The 20,652-nt window shown below is 29.2% G+C and overlaps 1 long non-coding RNA gene across 1 annotated transcript; it reads left to right on the top strand.

Moving 5' to 3' along the window:
- The first annotated feature begins 9,450 nt into the window (after nt 1–9,450).
- Nucleotides 9,451–16,092, top strand: LOC107437558 (uncharacterized). Its single transcript, XR_001583262.4, has 3 exons — nt 9,451–9,606; nt 11,597–11,796; nt 15,821–16,092. It is a non-coding gene; the product is annotated as an uncharacterized LOC107437558 (long non-coding RNA).
- The last annotated feature ends 4,560 nt before the right edge of the window (nt 16,093–20,652 follow it).

Below are 20,652 nucleotides of genomic sequence, written 5' to 3'. Positions count from 1 at the left end.
TGTGTTACATTTCATATGAGATCGCTTTTCATATTTGGACTTGTTATTCAAATATCACCCAAAAAATAATTTTGGATTATAACATTAATGGTGCCATTTTATTAAGACGCATAGTAGTGCCATAATGGTGCATGATTCAAAAATGCCATAATGTTAAAAAAAATTTAAAAAGTGACTTATAAAATAAATGAAATATTACTTACAATTTGGAAAAGACAGTTCTGAATAAGTTCTTCATAATTAGGATGGTTTTAAGTGAGTTTTTGCAATTTGAAACGGGAAATTATTTACGGCAATGAGTTGTCGGAAAAGTAAGGAATCGAAAAGAAAGATTGCTAACAATCAATTCTTTAATTGTTACACTTTATTAAAAAGAGTTTCAAAAAGTTTAATGCGGTTGCATTGTTGCTAAATATTGACAACAATACACTTACACCTACAACAATACCCTTATTATCTTGGGCATAACGTCGAGGAAAAGGGAAGACGTACTGCCCACTATAATTTCAGGGCTGCCCACTACCACGCATTTTGCAAATATTTTATACATTGGTAACTAAAAACTAAAACTCTCAAAAGTTTTGGAAAATTCACCAACATTTAAAAGCTTTACAGTGAGAGAGCTGGAACAAAATGACATTTTATATGAACTTAAGCTACCATTAAAACAGAAATCACTCCAATAAGCGTAGAATGTTGGCAGCCCTGTAGTTTTCTACAACTTTAAAATATTTTATAATACTGTCTTCTTCAACGACAAACTATTTTTTACTTAATTAAAAAATAAAAAAAAGTGATGGTTAATTTATTAAAATGAATTTTCGATTATCACTTTTACATATGTCAAGTTATATCTTAAATACAATTGAATGACTTAAAAATAAAAAATCTCACTATCTAGGCTGAATGATTTCGCAAAATAAATAAATAAATAAAAAATCTATTATTAGTTCATAACTGAATTAAAAATATATATAAGACCATATTATGAAACAATAAAGTATTTTTAATTATATTTATCTTTTATTAACATAGACTCATTCATATGAAATGGACCAATGGCAGTTGCCATCATGTCATTGATTTTTATTAGAATTTTTGGTGAAAAAAGAACTCGCTGAAAAAGGAGGGAAATAATTGTTTCAATTTTTTTAGACAAGTTTTACAATGAGGGGTCCAATTTCAAAATTTGACTAAATTTTTTGAAGGGAAATGATGTATTTAGGGAAGGTAACTGAGCTTTAAGCATCCAGCAATTTTTTTATTTTTCAGCCAAATTACTTTATTTTGATTTTATTAGATAGAAAAATCGAGAACTATGTAATTCAACTAATGAAATGCTGGAAATATATAAAGTATTTAAAAATTTGCAATGTAGTCTTTTTTGGGGGGAATATTTACAATGAAATCACAAGTTTTACAACGTATTTATTTGTTTTTGGTTATTAAAAAAGTAAATACAATGTAAAGAAAATAAAACTTTTTGCCATCTTTTATTTGTTTATTAAATAAGAAAGTTTTAATTTATCATTGCATTAATACTACTACTTAAAGTTATTAAAGTTATATATGATAAAAATAGTAAGCATATGGGCCATTTTCTTTAGCTATGCCAGTTTATAAAATTGGGTCTTTTTTCAAAATAGCTCCCTAATCATAGTTTTGGTCCAAACAATTAGAAAAAAAATATTTTAATCTTTTATTTTTTCAGAAGAAAATTTCTTAAAAATCTTAGACCCCCACAATTTAAAAAAAGTAATCAGCGCGTAGTGTAGTAATTTTCATTGACACTTTCTTTCGCAAAGATTTTTGTTATATAGTTTTAAAATTTAGCCGTGCTGCAAAAAACAATAAACAGTTAATTACTTTTGATCTAATTATCACATTTTCGCGCAGAGTTAGGATGCTCAAGTTCTAAAATTCGATGACCTAACGTAAAATATGCTTGTTAATTAGCGCACGCGATATTTCAAATTTCGAAAATTGAAGAGGACAGAAATGTATAGTTTGCTGTGTACCACTGAGAAAAAAAAATTGCAACGATCGTTGAAGTGGGCTTTGATGGGTGTTCTACGTTAAACAGAATACTTAAAAAAAAAATGAAGCAAATAATATTCCACTATAAAGTTTAAAATTTATTTTATAATATTTTAATAAAATTGCTGATTAGAATATTTTGAAGTAAAATAATCTTCCTCAACAGTAAATATGCAGCTAACATATGTTGATTGAAGATAATTCGCTCTCTGTCCATTGTCAATAAAAAATTTCTGATATTTCTTATTCTTAACCACTTACGCTGGAAAGACGTGCCAAGCACGTCATAATGCTTTTGTCACAGAATCGCCGACGACGTGATATTTACGTCATCATGGAATTGTTACAGAAACAAAAACGACATGCTTGGCACGTCAGGTGGAATTGTTGTCAGAGTACAGATCATCAGTGCACTGCATAGCGTACAGTTATAATTATTTAACCCACATTCTAAAATGAAAGCAAAAGTGAGGTTAACGACATCATTTCGACAAATAGAGGAAAAAAAAACACGATGGTAGTGATAGTGACTTTGATGAAATAATTTTTCCACTCCGAAACCGACGAAGAATTATTTCTGATGACGAGGAAGAATACATAAATGAAGATTGTGAAATTGATCTTATTCCTAAGGAATGGGTGTGGAAAGATACCGGAAATGTAAGTAAAATTTGGAAATATTCACGAACTTCGAAAATAAATGTACCTTTTGATCAAAAAGTCACAGTTTTACAAATGATAAATGGAATACTAGCGGAAGACTTTTGGCGAATTATCGTAACAGAAACGAATCGTTACGCGTGCCAGATACTCCGAAATGAAACTCAGAAATTAAAAAAAATATGAAGATAATTGGAGAGATACAAATCTTGACGAAATAAATGCATATTTTGCTTTATGCATACTGCTGTCGCAAGTGAAGAAAAGCAATGTTCAATCATATTGGTCGAAAAGAAGTACAATCGAAACTCCGATATTTCGAAAAATAATGCCATTTTGGAGATTTTCCCAGTTATAGCGTTTTTTACACTCTAGTAGCAACAATATTGAAGACCACAATAATGATCGTTTATGGAAATTGAGAGGCATAATCGATTATTTCAATGAAAAATTTAAGACTATTTACACTCCAGAGTAAGATCTATCATTAGACGAATCACTAATAAAATATACAGGCCGTATGGCATATAAACAGTATAACCCATCGAAGAGGGGCCCGCTTTGGAGTAAAATTTTATAAACTGTGCGAATCAAAATCTGGATACTGCATTCAATTCAAGATATAAACAGGTCAGAATATAAATAAAAATGCAGACACAAGTGCATCAGAAAGTGTTACAATGTTTATGTGCACAACCAATGCCGGATTTACGTATAAGCTAAATAAGCTGTAGCTTGGGGCCCCGAGATGACAAGGGCCCCCAGATCCTACTCCCCCCCCCTCTTTCTTTAAAGTTTTATTCGGAGCTGGGGCCCTCAGAAGCCCAAAATGCATTTTTTTTCTTTTTTACGTTGTAAATATAAATAAATGACTGAATAAAACAAGAAACTTCGTTGTCATTAGTAGGGAACATATCATCTTTCAAGCAATTTGAGTATTAATAAATTATTTATAAATAAAAAAATTTTTAGTTTAAAAGGTAAAAAAGTTTTTTTTTGCCCCATCATTCGATCATCAGACTATTTAATATCTGTTTCTAAGGATCAGAATTCCCTTTTATTTTACTTTAAAATTGTACAAATGATATATTAATGCTTTCATGTGATATGCAGCAGTTTTAAATAGCACTTTAAAATATCTAAAAAAGGACAGAAATTGTCAGTTCAAAAAAATTAATTAACTAATACTTTTGAATAAGAATTTAAATAACTACACACGTTTGTTTTGCTATCTCATTCTATATAGCATTATTTAGAGTAGACAGTTGCGTGTGGGTGAGATGATGACGTAATAAAAGAGGCATGCAAAAAAATTAAATTTCATTTCAGTTAAAATCCTCAATATTATATTTTTAAACTCCTCGAAAATGTAGTAAAAAAAGGTATACAAATTAACTGTCGCAAACAAATTAATATTAAGTAAGAACGAAACAAAAATGATATCGAAATATGCTGAATCACTAATGAGACCGGGATGAAAGACATCGAAACCTATTTGATTGAATAGTATAACTAGAAGGTGTTTCTAAAATTCTGAAATCTATCAGGCTATAATTTTTTTTTTCTGTCACAAACTTTATCAGTAATTAAAAATAATAAATTCGTTAGATTTCAATATTGGTTCTGTTTTTTCGTTGATTAAATGTTAAACATTAACAGATATTTGTCTTTTAAAACATTTCATTCTATAATAAGATAATTATTCTACAATTGTAATTATCTCAAACTAATTGCTAATTGATATAAAGCTTTTCGGTGTTCCATTGATATATTGAATGCTCGCTTTGGTTGTAAAATGATCCTGGTCGTAAAATATATTGAACGCTCCAATTTTATGAGTTTACGACTACTAATGTTCAACTCCGAAGCCTTGTAATTTCGACCCCAATCCAGAAGACAAGGGAACTCTTGGATCAAGTATTGAGAAAAATTTGCCTTCGTGGAGGACTTTTTGATGGAATTAACCCACATATGCGTTACATAGAGAGGAAGACCACGAGAGCCGCCCACGGTTAGCTGAAGGCGAAGGGACTCTAACCCATGATCCGTCTACCACTGAGGATATTTCACGTCAGCACTGTGGTCGGTGCAAGCCGGATGCGGAATTCGTATCGACTGGGATTCGAACCCGGTTGCCTAAGGGTCTAATGTAGGGCGTATGGACTTCTCACTTTTCCCGGGCAATGATCGAAAGCAAAACGCCATTGACAGACCGGTTTTGTGCACAAAACGTGCCTCTCTTATGTTTATCTGTGTTATTTTCCGGCATTCCCATCGTGCGTAAGCACATCGCGCAATCAGTGTTGATCATTAAAAGACAGTTTAATTTAAATTCTATTTCTTTTTTATACCTGAAATGCAATATATTATTTTGTATATTGCTTAAATATGTCTATACATCGATTGTAATTTATTTGTTTGTTTATTGAAGTTTTAAAACTAGATATCATTAAAGTAAATATTAAGATTTGGTTTTGTTCAGTTTCGGTTTGCAGAACTTGTGTTAATAACAACCGAAGGGAAGATATTTGCGTATTCAATTAAAGTTACTAAATTAAAGTGGTTTAATGTGTTCTGTTCAAAGAAAACGCTTCGATTTTTCTCCTCGGTCAATTAAATCCAGCGTTGAGGTGGATCAGTTTCGGGAAGGAGACATACGGAAGGCGTGTTCCATTCTTCTGCCAACAAAATTATTCACTTGACCCTTTTTATAGTGTTTTATTAACGATTTGTGTCGTAACGAATTGCCTTAAAACAACTACAGTGTCGTACTGACCAATTTTCTAACGCCGTCATCTTATCTGACTCTAAAGCAGCACTTCTTGATATTAACTCTCCACTGATTCCCCAATCCATCTCCATTCAGAAATGCATCGATTGCCTGAAATACCTGACACTGAAAGGCAAGCAAATCGTCCTCCAATGGATCCCGGGACATTGCGGGATTTGGAGTAACGAAAAGGCTGATTTCTTGGCCAAGAAAGGAACAACTATTGACCAAACATCTCGTTGCTCCATCTCTCTGCAATCATTTAAATTGCTGGTCCGAAACCAATTATGGCACATGCTCTCAGAGAATTTCCGTAAAAGCAATATACACAAAACCTGGTTCAACCATATTTTAACTATCCCAAATCAGCCCAGGTATAAGGCAGTTGCTCTCTATAGACTTGAAACGGGCCATCACTGTCTGGCCAAACACCTTTTTAGAATAAACATTTTTGACTGTCCTAAATGCAAGCTCTGTCGCCTTGGGGAGGACATGGACCTGCCCCCATATTTCCGTCTGTCCTGCGTTCATCTCCACTACTGTGTGTGGACGCTACTGGGAGGCTAGGACCCGTATGGGCTAAGCCTGTCACTATGCATTCCATTATATTTATCTCATTTTGCCTTGTTTCTCTTGTTATTTTATCCTTTTTGTTCTTTAAAATTGGCCTGCCATTGGAAATAAAAAAGAAATAAAAAAAAGTTTAAAGCGTCTGTTCCTATTGTAATTTAAGTATAAACTTCTATTTTAGTAATTTTTTATATTTAAGTATATGATGTACGCATTAAAAAGAACGAATTTAAAACTAAAATCCTCTGAATTTTATGAGTTTACAAATTGTTTTTTTAAAATCGTTGTAATTAAAAATGCTGGGGCATATTTTTTGATACATTTTTTATTTATTTATTTTTTAAATAAGCGATGCAACCATATATGTATTCAATTTTTCTTATGAGAAATAAAAATATAAATCTTTTTTATCAAAACAATTATTCGTAACATTTATTATGAATTTCATAGTAGAGCATCCACCAATTACCGCTCTTTATAAAAGCCTTTAAACTCCTTTTAAAGTTTAATTGAATGATGAAGAAATTTTCAAGGTACACACGAACAAGCGAACAAATGATCATTTGAAGTAAAAAAATTTATATACACATATATCCCAATCGAAATGTGCCAAATCATTTCCTTTTATCCCCAAATATCTATCCTGCTAGTAAATTGCAATCAGTCAAATGTTCTTTTGTAGTAATAAAAAAGAGGAAAGATCTAAAAATAACTAATAATTTATGTAAATATTGAAGCATTGGTGTCTTTATGAATGCTTTGCTTTTAAAGAAAATAATCATATTTTGTGTTACACGTAAAGGACATCCACGAAAAAATCTTTTACATTGTGGACCGGTGATATAATTCAAAATAAATGTTCATTATAGCAAGGAAATTATTTTCATAATCAATAATTATTTTTATCATCCTTGACAGAAAGCCTTTAATCTTAGTGAATGCTGTGAAACACTCTTCTTAAATTTTTAACACTACCCAGAAATTAAAGTTACTCGCAATTTAAGTATCGGAGAAAAACAATAATTATAAAAGCTACTACAGTAACCTATTTTATGGAACAGTAAAATAAAATTTAAATAAATCAAATTTTGTGATAGAAGCAAACAAAAACTATGAAAATGTTTTTCAGATTGCTTGATGCTGATAGGATTCCATCTAAATATTCTTTGTAACAATAGAATTATTTTTTAATAATAAAAATTTTTTAGTCATCCTTGATATACCTGTATAGCCAACTGTCCTCGTCATTCACACCATTTTAATCCACTTTTACTATTTAAACACTAATTTGATGATTTTACTATTTGTAACTCGATTGTTTCCTTAATAGGCAATTTGCCCTATGATTAGTTTTTAAATTTTGTGCCTTTAATATTCTGACTAATTGAGATAACTAATTTTGTTCAAGAGTATTGTTCGCCCGCAAAGTTTACAGGCTGTTGCCATTTGACTTTTGTATCTTATGTATTTTATGCATTTTTTGTATTTTATGTTCTTTAATGTTTTTTTTACTTGGTTTTTAATAAACATTTACCCGTATGCCCTCAATTGGGGCAGGTCGGGGTAAATATTTTCATACCTGTATAGCCTATTATCTTAGTGAATGTTGTGAAACGTTCTTCGTATTTTCGTACTTTTTTGTATTTTTGTACATAACACCCTGATATCAAAGTAACTTGTAATTTAAATACAAGTGTAAAATCATATTTTGAAAGACATTTTGAATGAAAATAGTTAGAATTTACATTACTTGCAAATAAAAACCGCGAAAAAATTCTAATAACAGCCGAATTGAACGCTAATAAGATTTTATCTTAGCGACTCTTAACATTTTCTAATTTACTGTACATTATATGAAGTTTATTGCTTTGGGCAGCTAAGATAGCTTTACAAAAATTTTCCTTATTTTGCTTTAATGTTTTTTTGTAAATACTTAATTTGTGTATTTCTTTATTTCAAGCAGTTAAATTTCAGAATTATGTAAAAAAATAATTTTTAAGAATACATTAGTTTTTTTAGAAAAATTTTGAAATTTACAAATTAAAAAAAAATTGGGAAATAAAATGTGTACATCTTTGAGCTTTGCGAATTTTAGATTTCTCTGGTTCAGAAACAAAGATAGAATATTATTAATTATTATTAAACATTTCCTATATAAAAATCAAATAAAAAAAAGGAACGGATCATATACAGTTGCTATAAAGAAACAATAATCTTCAATGAAGTTTTATTTAGATACTAATCTGGCTAGAAGGCGTTGATACAGAGTACAAACTAGTGACTAGACCAGTAATGTCAAAGTTCATCGTGACGTCCGTTCGGTCGAGTGGTTGATCTTTCTCTCTTTGTATCAGTGAAGAATGGAAAGAACAGTTGATCAAAACAAATTTAGCGTTTCAATAACCACACGTCATCTGCAAGTATTCCACTAAGCATCTTTACTGTCAATAAATTTTGCTTTTTTTAAAATTTCAATTAGTTCTGATTATTAAAATTAATAAAACATCATTGAAGCAATTTTTTTACGTTATCCTATACGAAATAATACTATTCCTCTATTTATTTTTCTTATGAGCCCATTATCTACTTTTAAATTTTTATCTTAATTGACCTGAATGAAAAGTTTGTTTTCAACCTATTTTATTTCAACGAAAAATCATTCGAACAGCACTTATAACAAACAGAAGAAAAAAAAGGAATATCTCCACTCTTTTCTTGAGATTGAAGCTGATAAAACTTTTTTGCTTGTTTTCAAACTGAATCGTCAAAAAATTGTGTTGGAGCTTGATCGAAAAACTTCAAGTCTGGACATGGAACTGATCCAATGTTTAAAAACACATTAGAACCATCTACGCATGCGCGAATCGTTTTGACGTACACGCATTTCAGGAGTCTTAACCATGGATGTTGGCCTTAACCCTGGTCTCAACACAGCTCAGATCGCCGTCATAATTTTCATGAAAACTTTCGACGGTTGTTGTAGTTCATTTACGTCGCACTACATAGCTGCACAATGGGCTATTGGCGACGTACTGGGAAACATCCCTGAGGTGAGGATGATCCGAAGACATGCCACCACGATTTTGATCTTCTGCAGAGAGGACGGCACCCCCACTTCGGTAGCCCGACGACCTGCACGCGAAGTCGAGCACTTTACGGTAGAACAGTTTAACGAGGACTAATACCGCACACCCTCGGTTCTACGGTCCCACCCGCACATTGACCGCAGTCAGTGATTCTTGACTTCGGTTATCTGCTGGGAACCGTGCCTTAACGATCAATCCACTGCGGTACAAAACTTTCGACGGAGATCTGTGTTGCGGAAATCGCATGCAGCGGGAATACTCCCTAACTTAACTGTCTGCATCATTGCCTTTAATTTTCTTTGCAAAAGCTACAAGCTGATTCCGAAATAGCGCAAAATGATTTTATACTGTTCCCCATACCAGTATTTACGTTCACCTTTTGTTATTGAAGAGGTTGTATATCAGTATATCTTTCTCAGATAGAATTCTACTGAGCATTCAAATTAATTAACTATATTTTTTCCGACTAAAGTATAATACTCTGTATGTTCTATTAAATATGTATTAAGCTTTTATTTTAAATGTTTACTTTTGTTTGATACTGTTTGCATGTTTAGTTGTATACTTTTACTACGTTTAAAGGAAATAGACGGTATTTATAAAGTTTTAGAAATAAATAAGTACTTTTGCCTATGCGAAGAGTTATAGTCTTTTAAATTGTGTAATCTTTTAGTATATGAAAATAATTTTGTTGCGTAAAGTGGTTAATTTAATTTTGAAACAAAATTCAGCTAGAAAAAATGAGTTACATCTATTACTTTTATGCAATTTGACTTGATCAATTTAACAAATCAATTTTTTTATGCATGTTGATCAACAATTGGCCATCAATCGCATTCAAACATCCTGGACCTATATTTTTAGAAACTTTACATTTTAAAGAAAAATGTATTCTAACAAATTTGTAGTGCATAGAACTGTGCATAAACAGTCATGGAAAAACCTGCAGCGATAAGAAGCAAACAGGAATATTTTCATATTGTGATCTGTCCCACCAACTACAATCATCAAGGTGCCAAATGGATTATTTTAAACTTTCATTAAAAAAAAGAAAAAACATATAGCTGTTTGCCCAAAGGTTGGCTACGAGTTTGACCTATCTAGTTGGTCCCTTTATGTGATTTTCTTTAGTTTCTCTTGGGCTGCTGCCCGGAAGTTACCAAGACTTGGCACTTATTCTGGTACAGATCAAGATACAGAAATCTTTCCAATTATTTCCATTTGAAAAAAATGGGCAACTTTAATATGATTCCTACACTTTATTATATTGCACTATGCTAACCTGTTTAGATTATTTTTTAATGCAACCATGTAGCTTCTTCACTAGGTATTAATTGTTTTTTGAAATATATTTTTCTGAAGCTGATATATTTTAAGTTTAATTTTGAAAATTAGAGATAGTTATATTATTCTAAGAACTATAAGCAAGACAAATCGTGGTTATATACGATTGTTATTTGAAACGTTAATTTTTAATTTTAAAATTTCAAATTAAAATCAGAAACTCAAATGCGTGCATAAATGTGTAGTAAAATAGCCGAAGCTTTAGCTAATTATCTGGGAGCATTGAAAATGTTTTGGCTCCAGCTGTTTGTCAAAAATATTAAAACGCAATTATGCTATAAAGGTTATGGGCAGTGTTTGTATTGGAGGCAACTCGCTAATGCATGATCCCTGTAAACGATAATTACCTTGTACAGCATAAGAATATTATGTAATGATTGTTAATATTAATATCAGTGTTTTCAATACAGAGCGAGAATCTCGCATATTTTTTTCTTTTCTCGCATTGAAAAATGATTCACGCGAGAAGTTCGCTCACTCTATTAATCAATTTTGAAATGCCCGAATCTCTCGAATTTCGGAAAAAATTTCTTCTGCCATTTTGAAAAAGACATGAAAACAGCTATGACACTTGTTGAGATAAAACGAGTTCTTTATAATAAGTTGTTTAAAGTTAGCTCTATTTTTAGCTGTTGATGAATTACCAAACTCCCTCATCGGCAATTTAGAGCAATTTGTAAAAGTTGAAGTCTGTGAAAACTATGCTGGAACACCTAACAAGAAGTATGAACATGGAAATAACTTATAGAATAGTTCAGCATCTGTTGCAAGGTCATTTAGCACCCAAAACCGAATTAAAACTATATGTCATAATAGATTGACTGATGAGCAACCTAATGAGAATAGCTGATGAAAAAGTAGATATAGCACATTTTCCATTTGATGATGCAGCAAAAATATCCAATAGTTTAGAAATTTGAAGCTGTTAAAAATGTATTATAATTAAAGAAATATTTTTTTTTCCAAGTCTATTAGTGTTTTTTTTATTTTTAGAAATCTCACTTAACTTTTTGAAATTTTACCCAGTTTTTAAGAAAGGGTGAGAAATTCTCTCCCATTTTTTTTCTGTGATGCAAACACTGTAATATGGTATCTAGTTTTTTTTTTCAGTTGTTATTTTTTCTTTTAGTTTTGATGGATGAATCTCCTGCTAAGCTAAGAGCCTTATACTTTCTTAATCTTCTTAGGCGTTACAAGTTGTGCATCATCTTTCCAGTACTTTCATTTACTCTGATTTATAAGGACTACACACGCACTTTGAGATATAAAGCTGAAAAGGCTAAATTAGCAAAATTGGCAATAGATTTATAAGAAACATTTGCACATTTTGTAAGTAACTATTTCAGAAAATTAAATTTTTTTTAATCAATGGTATTAAAGGTGTGTTACAAAGATATTTTAGTGGGGTTTTTTTTCCACCTTTATTTTTCAAATGTTTTTTGATCGACAAATTTGGTAGCTTTTCGTTGTCAATCATAGATTGTAATTATTCATTATTCTAAATATATTATGATTATTGTAATTATTCATAACAATTTTAAAATAAGAAATTTGATTTTTCATTTTAAAAGTATAAAAATAAGTTAAATTCAGGCAACTTATATATTTTGAAGGAAAAATTAATTTTCGCAGTTGCTGGCTCTATTGAATTTATTAGTAAACTATTGGATTTTGCCAATCTCTTCCGGTTTATTCAAAAATTTGTGTTTATCTTTAGAACAAATTAAAAATTCATTAATATTAAGCTCAAAAGTTTGATTTAGAACAGGGTGACCATAAAAGTGAGAAAACTGGAAAATGGCAGAAAATATAATAAAAAGCAAACAAAAAAGTCTGACAAAATGAATTAATTTGTGTTTGATGTACAGGTTAATAATTTTTCCTTGAAAATTAATTAGGTAATGATTTTTTCTTCTTTTTTTAAGATTTATTTTAATTCTAATTGCAAATCTAACTGTTTTGTAAAATATTTTGTGCATAAATATGACATCTCATGATATAAATGAATGATTAATAATTAAATTTAGGACAAAATCTAATTTACAAAAATCTAGAAATTCAATAAAATTAGTTTGAAAAACACAGGGAATTTCTTTTCTTAGTGTTCTTGGCCACTCCATAGAATTTTTGAGATCTTACTATTTTTAAATCTATTCAAGAATGTGACTGTGTTATACCTATTTATTAAAGTTCAAAATTTTGGATGTAACCCACTAGGTTCTTGTAATTTTGTGAGTGGGCGAATTTGGAGAAATGTTTTTCCACTAACATATTTCCATTCAATAAAGTAATTAAACTGATACTTTCATAAGGAGATTGCGATTGAAGAAGCAACTTTTTATACACTAAGGAGATTATGTAGTGAGCCTAAAAATTTTTGTTACAAAGCAAGGTTGTTAGACCCTTTTAAATCTTCACTACTGGGCTGCGTAAATAATTAATTGGATTTTTTTCAGCATTTTTTTTAGCATTTATTATTATTTTGCCACTGTATTAGGTATTTGATTATTTAAAATTGCCTAGTTTTTTTTTATTATTTTGCACTCTCTTTTTTTTTTGCAAATTTGTTTATTCAAAAATAATTCCATGTAAAATATATCTTTTAGTAAATATTTATTATTTTATTTCATAATAGTTAAAAATTTTTTTAATGGTGTGTTATACTATCTTTTATATAATTTTATGGAATGCGATTTTAAATCACAAAATGCAAGATTTGAACAAAATCTGTCTAATATTTATTATGAAATTGAATTTTAAAAATAAGACTCTTTCAAAATTTGATTTCTCTGGAACTATTCGACCAGTGTTGCTCAAATTTTGTATTTTTCCATTTACAATTGCATTCTTTAAAATGATGTAAAAATTTTTATAACTTAAAATTCAAAAATTTTTCAGTTACTATTAAATAAAGTATTAATAAATTATAAATTTACTAAAAGGTATATTTTACATGAAATTATCTTTAGCTAAACAAATTTTATAAATGTGGGCAAAGATTTTTCAATTCACTTACTAAGTTTTTGAGATAGTCAAAATGCAAAAAGTAAAAATAGCATTAAGGGGATTCAGAATTTAGACCATTCTCCTGATCAAACTATTAGGACTATCTTTTCCAGATTGCAACTACCTCTTATATTTTGGAAGTCAGAAATCCAATTCCATCGGAAAAAATGCGTTTTTTCAGAGAAAGTATGTTTTTAGTGTCTAATTTCAAAACTTGAAATATCTTTTGCACTAATTAATTAGCATATTTGAGTTCTCCCCCTTGAACCATTAAGATCGATATTTAGAACATGATGATCTGATTCATAGGGGAAAAATTATTTTGTGTGGTCCTTTTTTTCGTACAGCGGTACTCCAATTCCATCAGAAAAAAGATGTTTATTCTGAGAAAGTATGTTTTTAGTGTCTAATTTCGAAACTTGAAGTATCCTTTGCACTAATTAATTAGTTTATTTGAGTTCACCCCCTTGAACCATCAAGATCAATATTTAGAACATGATGATCTGATTCGTAGGGGTGAAAAATTATTCCGTGTGGTCCTTTTTTTTGTACAACGGTACTCATGGCTTGAAGGAGATTTCACTGTAAACGCATGCGACAGCCAACCTGTTAAAGTGGGGTTTCAATAATTTCAAAGCAAAAGCACTGTAAATATATGTTTAAGAATTTGTGTTCTAGCTGTAATTTTCTGGATGAACTATTAAAATGAAAGGATAATTATATTAAAATTAAAGACAGGATCAAAAATCCAACTCTTTCGATTATTCAAACTGATTATTTTTGGAATTGCATCATTGCTCTTGGAAAATGTGATGTTCTGAACCTATGCAAATAAGAAATATTAGGGCAGGAAGCTAAAAATCAAAGACAAATAACAACAAAATGCTTTGCTTTGTTAATTTTTTTTTAGTCAGAAAATCCAAAATTTTAGGACAGCTATGTACTCTGATATTTTTAAATTTAAAGTATTATTAGTATAAAATGTATATGATATATTGTTTTAATAATATTAAAATTGTATTGATTCAATTAATTTTAAAAAAAAGTATCGTTCATGAATTGTATTCAGCTAAATGATATTAAATAAATAAAACTTAAGTATTTTATTTTTATATTACAGACAAGTATGGGGAAACATTACTCTTTAACATAGATTACTTAAGTAAAATTTAAATGTTAAGTGTTTATTTGTATGTTAAGTGGACTTGTAAAGTAATACAATGCATATTGAAAGTATTCAGTTCTTCATATTATTATTATGTTAAAGTAACACAGAGGCATATTTTTGAATTGTTATTGATAAAATTAATTGTTAATAAAATGATTTAGTTAATTTCAATTAACCTTTTGCTTATGGCTGGTACAACAAGTGGACTATATGTCATGGTATAATAGTGTACACTGTAAGCAAAGGGACCAAAGTTTAAATTATTATTTGACGTATTGTTTTTTTTTTTTTTTTTTACTTTGTTTTAAAGTAATAGAAAAAAATGCAAAAAGGCATTATTAATGTAGATTTTTCCTCTGTTCACAGTAAAATTTATCATATGTTATAATGAAATAAAGTAAATAAAAATATGACTGAAAGGAAGAAAATATGGCCATTATATACTAAATTATATACCATAAAGTGTAAACTATTCAAATCTACTGTAATAAAATAACTGTTTCTTTTAAGTGTTGCTAGAGGGCACATTGGACTAGGAGAAACTTGTAGAAAAGTGTCTTATTGACATCAGAGTGGCTTCACCTTAAGTATTAATGTTCGTTATTTAAAATCTTAGCTTTTTTGAGTTAGTTATGGATATTATTTAAAAACAAAAACATGCTTGAAGCATAATTTATTTAATTGATACAGCTCCACAGCCTCTATCTTGATTCTTTTTCATAAGATGAAATATTTTTTGTCCATTTTCTAATAGTGGGCACAAGGCAGAAATGGTTAAAAATATGAATATTTGTAGTAAAAAAAAAACAAATATTTTGGAATTTTTTTTTTTTTTTTTTTTTAAAAATTAAGAAATTTTATTTTATAATTTCACTATAAATTTATTAAAGTTAAAATATTTATTTCATTGTATGTAAGGCAGACTTAAACTAACGGTAAGGTGCTAACTTTAATTGAAAAATAATATCAATAGTAAATATAGTTTTCTGAGAGTTGTCTTCTAATTTTAGAGACAAATTTGTTATTGTGATTATTAAATAGTTATTGTATTGATACTGAATTCCTTTCAACCCTTCTCCAAAAAAAGTTGTGTCTCCCTTAGGATAAATAATAATAATTTGTTATTGTTTCTGTAAATCAAACTGCAATTGTATACTGTTATTTTTTTTCTCTTTCTAGAAGTAACTAAATATGCTGCCGCAATTCATGAAACCTTATTGGTTGTTGATTTTTCCCCTTGGCGCTTTTATGTTTGGAAGGTACATAGATGATTCTGAGACTGTGAGGATGTGTGATTTTGCAAACAAGAGTAAGCTGTATGGGAAAGAACGCAAACCGGGAGATTACTGTCCTTGGGATGATATTCTTAAAAAAACTGTTCAATGATAATCATGTCTAAAATTTTTGGCTTTAGTATTGTAATCATGCAAATAAAAAGCACATAATGTAAAGAGATTGTAATTTCATTGGATTGTTTTAAATTAACCCATACATATATATTCACACTTAGAGTTTTCAAACATCCATCTAGTGGCATATTTCAGACATAGGATATGAGTTTCATTCTTCAGTGAGTGCAGAGAAGGTGATAATGAAACGTTTGTCATGTATTGTCAATAGCTATTTATGAAAAAGGCTTTGCAATTAAAAAATAGAATAATATCTTTTTTTTAAAAAAAAAAAAGAGCTTTGCTTGTGAGCTTTTAGTTAACTTTCCAGATTGTCTTGTTAAAACCTTTTTGTGAAGGTGTCAATTGTTGCACAACATTCAAACATACTTTTAAATAGTAAAAAACAAAGAAAATTTCTTAGAAAAGTGCTTTTTTTTTCATATCCTGAAATAAAGAAAAAAATAAAAAAATTTGGATTAATATTTAAGCAATTTTATGTATAATATAATCTGTGTAATAAAATGGTGATAATTAACAAATGTAGTCCTTGTTTGAAATTCACTCCTCAAAAATTCCTAGAGATGCAAAATTACTCAATAATTTTTTTTTTTTGTTGAATAACGAGGCTTATACTCTCCATAATATGTAACAAATATTCTACCTATACATATTACATACGTACATAAATGTATACTTATAATGTAAACAATGTCTGTCAATTTGTATAATCGGTGGTTGGTTGAATTAACTACTTAATGTCATCAAATTTTAAAAATTAGAAAGATTATGATATATGACTCTGATATCATGAAATTTTATATAACATTAAAATTTCATGATATCAGAGTCAAAACTACTTGGTTACTCATTAAAGTTTGCTAAATGTGCGATAGAACCTTCAAGTAGGGAGTGGGAAATACTCCGGACAGTGTTTTAGATTTAAAAAAAAAAAAAATTTGAATTACATTACTGGGTTCTTTATAATTAGTTTAATGACTTATTTTTCATCACTTTTAAACTAAGATGGGATGTGTTAGAGTGATGAAGAGTTAAGTGCAAGTTTGTGTGTGGAAGGGGGTATTTATTCCTGCCAAATAAAAAAGTGTAATTTGATTACTTTTCTGGTAAACAGCAAAGGCTTTCACTAGTATTAAGAAATCAATGAAGATAATAAATTTTTTTTATTTATAACCTTATTAAAGTTATTTTAAATTAAAATTTGCAGTGACATTAAAATATCTAATTGATAAGTAAACTTTATAAGTTTACGTAAATTTACTTTAAAGAATATGATTGTTTATTTACACCTGTGAGGTGTGTAGAATCCATCATGCAACTCTGTTTCTGCAAATCATGAGGACTCGTAAAAGATAATTTATTTAAGTCACAAGAAAATTGCATTAATCTATAATCATTAAATAAAAAAAGTACAGCTTTTAGATAATTAATTGAGTATCTGCTTAGGCACAACATATTATGCTAGTTAAAGCAAAAAAAGTACACAGCTTCTGTGAACGCTTTTCCTTAAATATTGAAATTAATTTGTATAGCTCTTGTTGTAAGTTGTCTGAGTTCCCAGATACTTGAAACTGCATACAAACCTTTGAAGCAGAATTGGTTAGAAGATGGCAATCTGTATTTGAGGCAACTATTGGAATGCTTTTTGTGTGGTTGCTGGAATCTATGTATGTCTGCGAGTTCAAACCAATGTACCTGTAATTCTGTGAAAATTCTATGTAATTTCTAATGCAAAATAGATTTTTGAATAGTGAAATGGGCCATTAAATGGAATTTGAACATACAAGTACTGATATGATCACATTAAAAGACATATTCATTATATATCTTCTATGATAACCATTTTTAAAGCTTAGTTTTTGAATAAATATTTAATTGAGCAAGGAAAAACAAGAAAAAATAGATGTAATGATTCAATACTAGAAGTGATCCGACTTAAATCAAAACTTGTTAAATTGCTGTAGGGAACAGCAGAGATTTAAAAGGTGAATAGTAGAAACATCTCCAAATTTCATCATGAAATCAAATTTTTCTAGATGTTATTTATCGTAGGTTTCTCACTAATGGTTTGGCAAATTTAGATTTTTTTTAAAAAATTATTTTGCCTAAATATTAATTAGAGACCCTTTATAATTCAATAATGGCTTTTTATTTCTAATGACTGATTAGAAGACAACTGTAGACATAAAAACAAACAAAAAAATTAGAACAAGAAACAGAGATAACAGTAACAAAACTGAAATTGCAGTAAGTCTATAAATCATTCATCTTGTGCCGAGCTCTCCAGTATTTATCTCACAAGCGTCAAGAGCAGGGCAATGATTCAAATGGTTCGCGTCTATCTCTTCACGAATATTGCACAATCGACTGAAAGGATTTTTATATGATATAAATGCTTGGAGAAGCGATCATGGCCAGTAGCAAGGCGAATCAGCAACAGATTTGTCCCTTGGCCATTTGTGATTTCCTCTATCCATTTCTTGCCTCCCTTATATTACACCAAAAGTTCTCGCTAATAGATTTCTTAATTAACCGATTGGCGGTATAGGAAGGAATTGGTTTAACCGCTATAGATTCTTAAAATACATATTGTAATAAATTTAGTTATCACTTTTTTGTGTGAGAATTAATGTTTGCATATTAAGTAGGAGTTCCTTTGTCAAAAAATAAAGGAAAAAACTATTCGTAATATGAGATCCATTTGATTTCAATGAAATTTTTTTTTTATTGTTGTAAGTTTATAATACTACAAGAGGTAATCATAAAATGTTTATAAAACTTGACAACTTATGAAGTAATTATTCATAAAATTTCTAAAATGCCTAGTTTAAAGTTATTAAATTTGAAAATATCATATAAGGAACATTAAATGAATGGATGATGGAAGCAGATATCAGTTTATTCCTATTATCCATTCAGATCATAATTCTCAAATAATTTAATTAGGATTTTCTATATTTTGTACAGAATGAAAAATTGGCACATTAGAAGCATGAGGATAGAAAGACGATATCTTATAAACATTTCACTTCCTTACTGTTCCGTTTTTATTTAGACACTGCAGCTTTTTTTCCAACAGTATATTTTTTTTTGAAGTGACCTCCCTTTACCCGTCATAAATATTTTCTGTCTCTTGTTTTGTTTGTAACTGCAAACTTTAAAATTACACCCAGAAAGAAAGGGTCACTTTAAATTTCTAATCATTTTATTCCAAGGAAAAAAAAAAAAGCAATTCCTCTTTGAAATATTTTCCCGAACAAATAGCTCAAAATATTTTTACTTTAACCCCAAATATTTTTACTTAAGGCTCTGAAAATGATTTAAGAAAATAGTTATTGAAATGAAAAAGAGGCAATAATTGTTGCTCATAATTAAGCAGACCACATATTAGAAATTATATCCTTAATTTATAATATGTTTTATTTACCGAATTTCCTCATTTACATGATATCCCTCTATTCGTTATAAATAACATAATTTTCTTGTGTTCTTTCTCAGGTTTCATTAAAAAAAAAAAACTTTTCAATTTTTAAAAGTATTGTTGAGTCTACAATTAATAGGAATCTGCAATTTTTTATTATTAGTGCAATAAAAGTTGGTTTATTTGAATTTACACTATTTGGAATATTACCGAAATATTCATTAAAGTATTACTGACCTCAGAGGGTCTGTTTAAGGAAAGCAAAAACTGGGTTCCCTCTCTAACACATTCACTATTGATTAGTTATTCAAAGCTGGCCACCCCTTAGAAAAAACTTTGACACACCCCTTTGACAAGACCTATAAAATTTTTGGATTTTTCCAGCTATTCTTTTGATATTCGGAGACGATTGTGCTCCGAAAAAAGTCAGTATTTCTAAATTTTTGGCTAACCGTGATCTGGAAATCCAAGGTCTAGAAGTTTCAAGAAATCATCGATCAGATTTATGTATAAAAATCCTTGTATATTTTATTTAAAAAATTAGAACTAGAATTTATACTTGGTATCTCTTTCATTTGTAAATATTTTTTCTGGTAGAATAATAAATGTGATTAAAGATAAAAGTACACTTATACAAAATTATTAATTTAAATTATGCTGCATATAATTTATTTAGAATTTCATGCTGTGAAAATATCAATGATGATTCGGCTTATGATTCAAAGCGGTTCTAACATTTTGAGTTTTTGTGCATACTATATGAACTTCAACACTATATTGATGGCCCATCTAAAGTAATAAATTCTGCACTTGAATCAATTGACAAGTTTAAATTATACGCATGATTACATTCAATGAAACAACCAAAAACAGGTTTTTGTTTAAAAGTGATGAATAGTTCAGCTTACAAACAACTTATGATTTAATGAAAATACATGTAATTTGAGTTTTTCTAATACTTTCTTCGGTACTATCAGCTTTGTTTCAGTTCGGTACTTTCAGCTCATCCATGTTTGTATTAAATTTTAAAATATAATATATTTTAATAAACAGCCACATAATAAAACCTATAACTATACTAATAATTTTAATAGGTGTGTATTTATTACTTATGATGAAGTTTAAGTTTCTTTGTTTCATTGTCAGACAAAATTTAGTTTTTAAAAAAATGACGACAAAAA

The sequence above is a fragment of the Parasteatoda tepidariorum genome, chromosome 5 (assembly GCF_982258835.1).
Source record: "Parasteatoda tepidariorum strain Cologne lab strain chromosome 5, Ptep-v5.0, whole genome shotgun sequence".
Classification (NCBI taxonomy): domain Eukaryota; kingdom Metazoa; phylum Arthropoda; class Arachnida; order Araneae; family Theridiidae; genus Parasteatoda; species Parasteatoda tepidariorum.
Note: the sequence above shows the minus strand (reverse complement) of the source record. Positions and strands in the feature narration are given on the sequence as shown.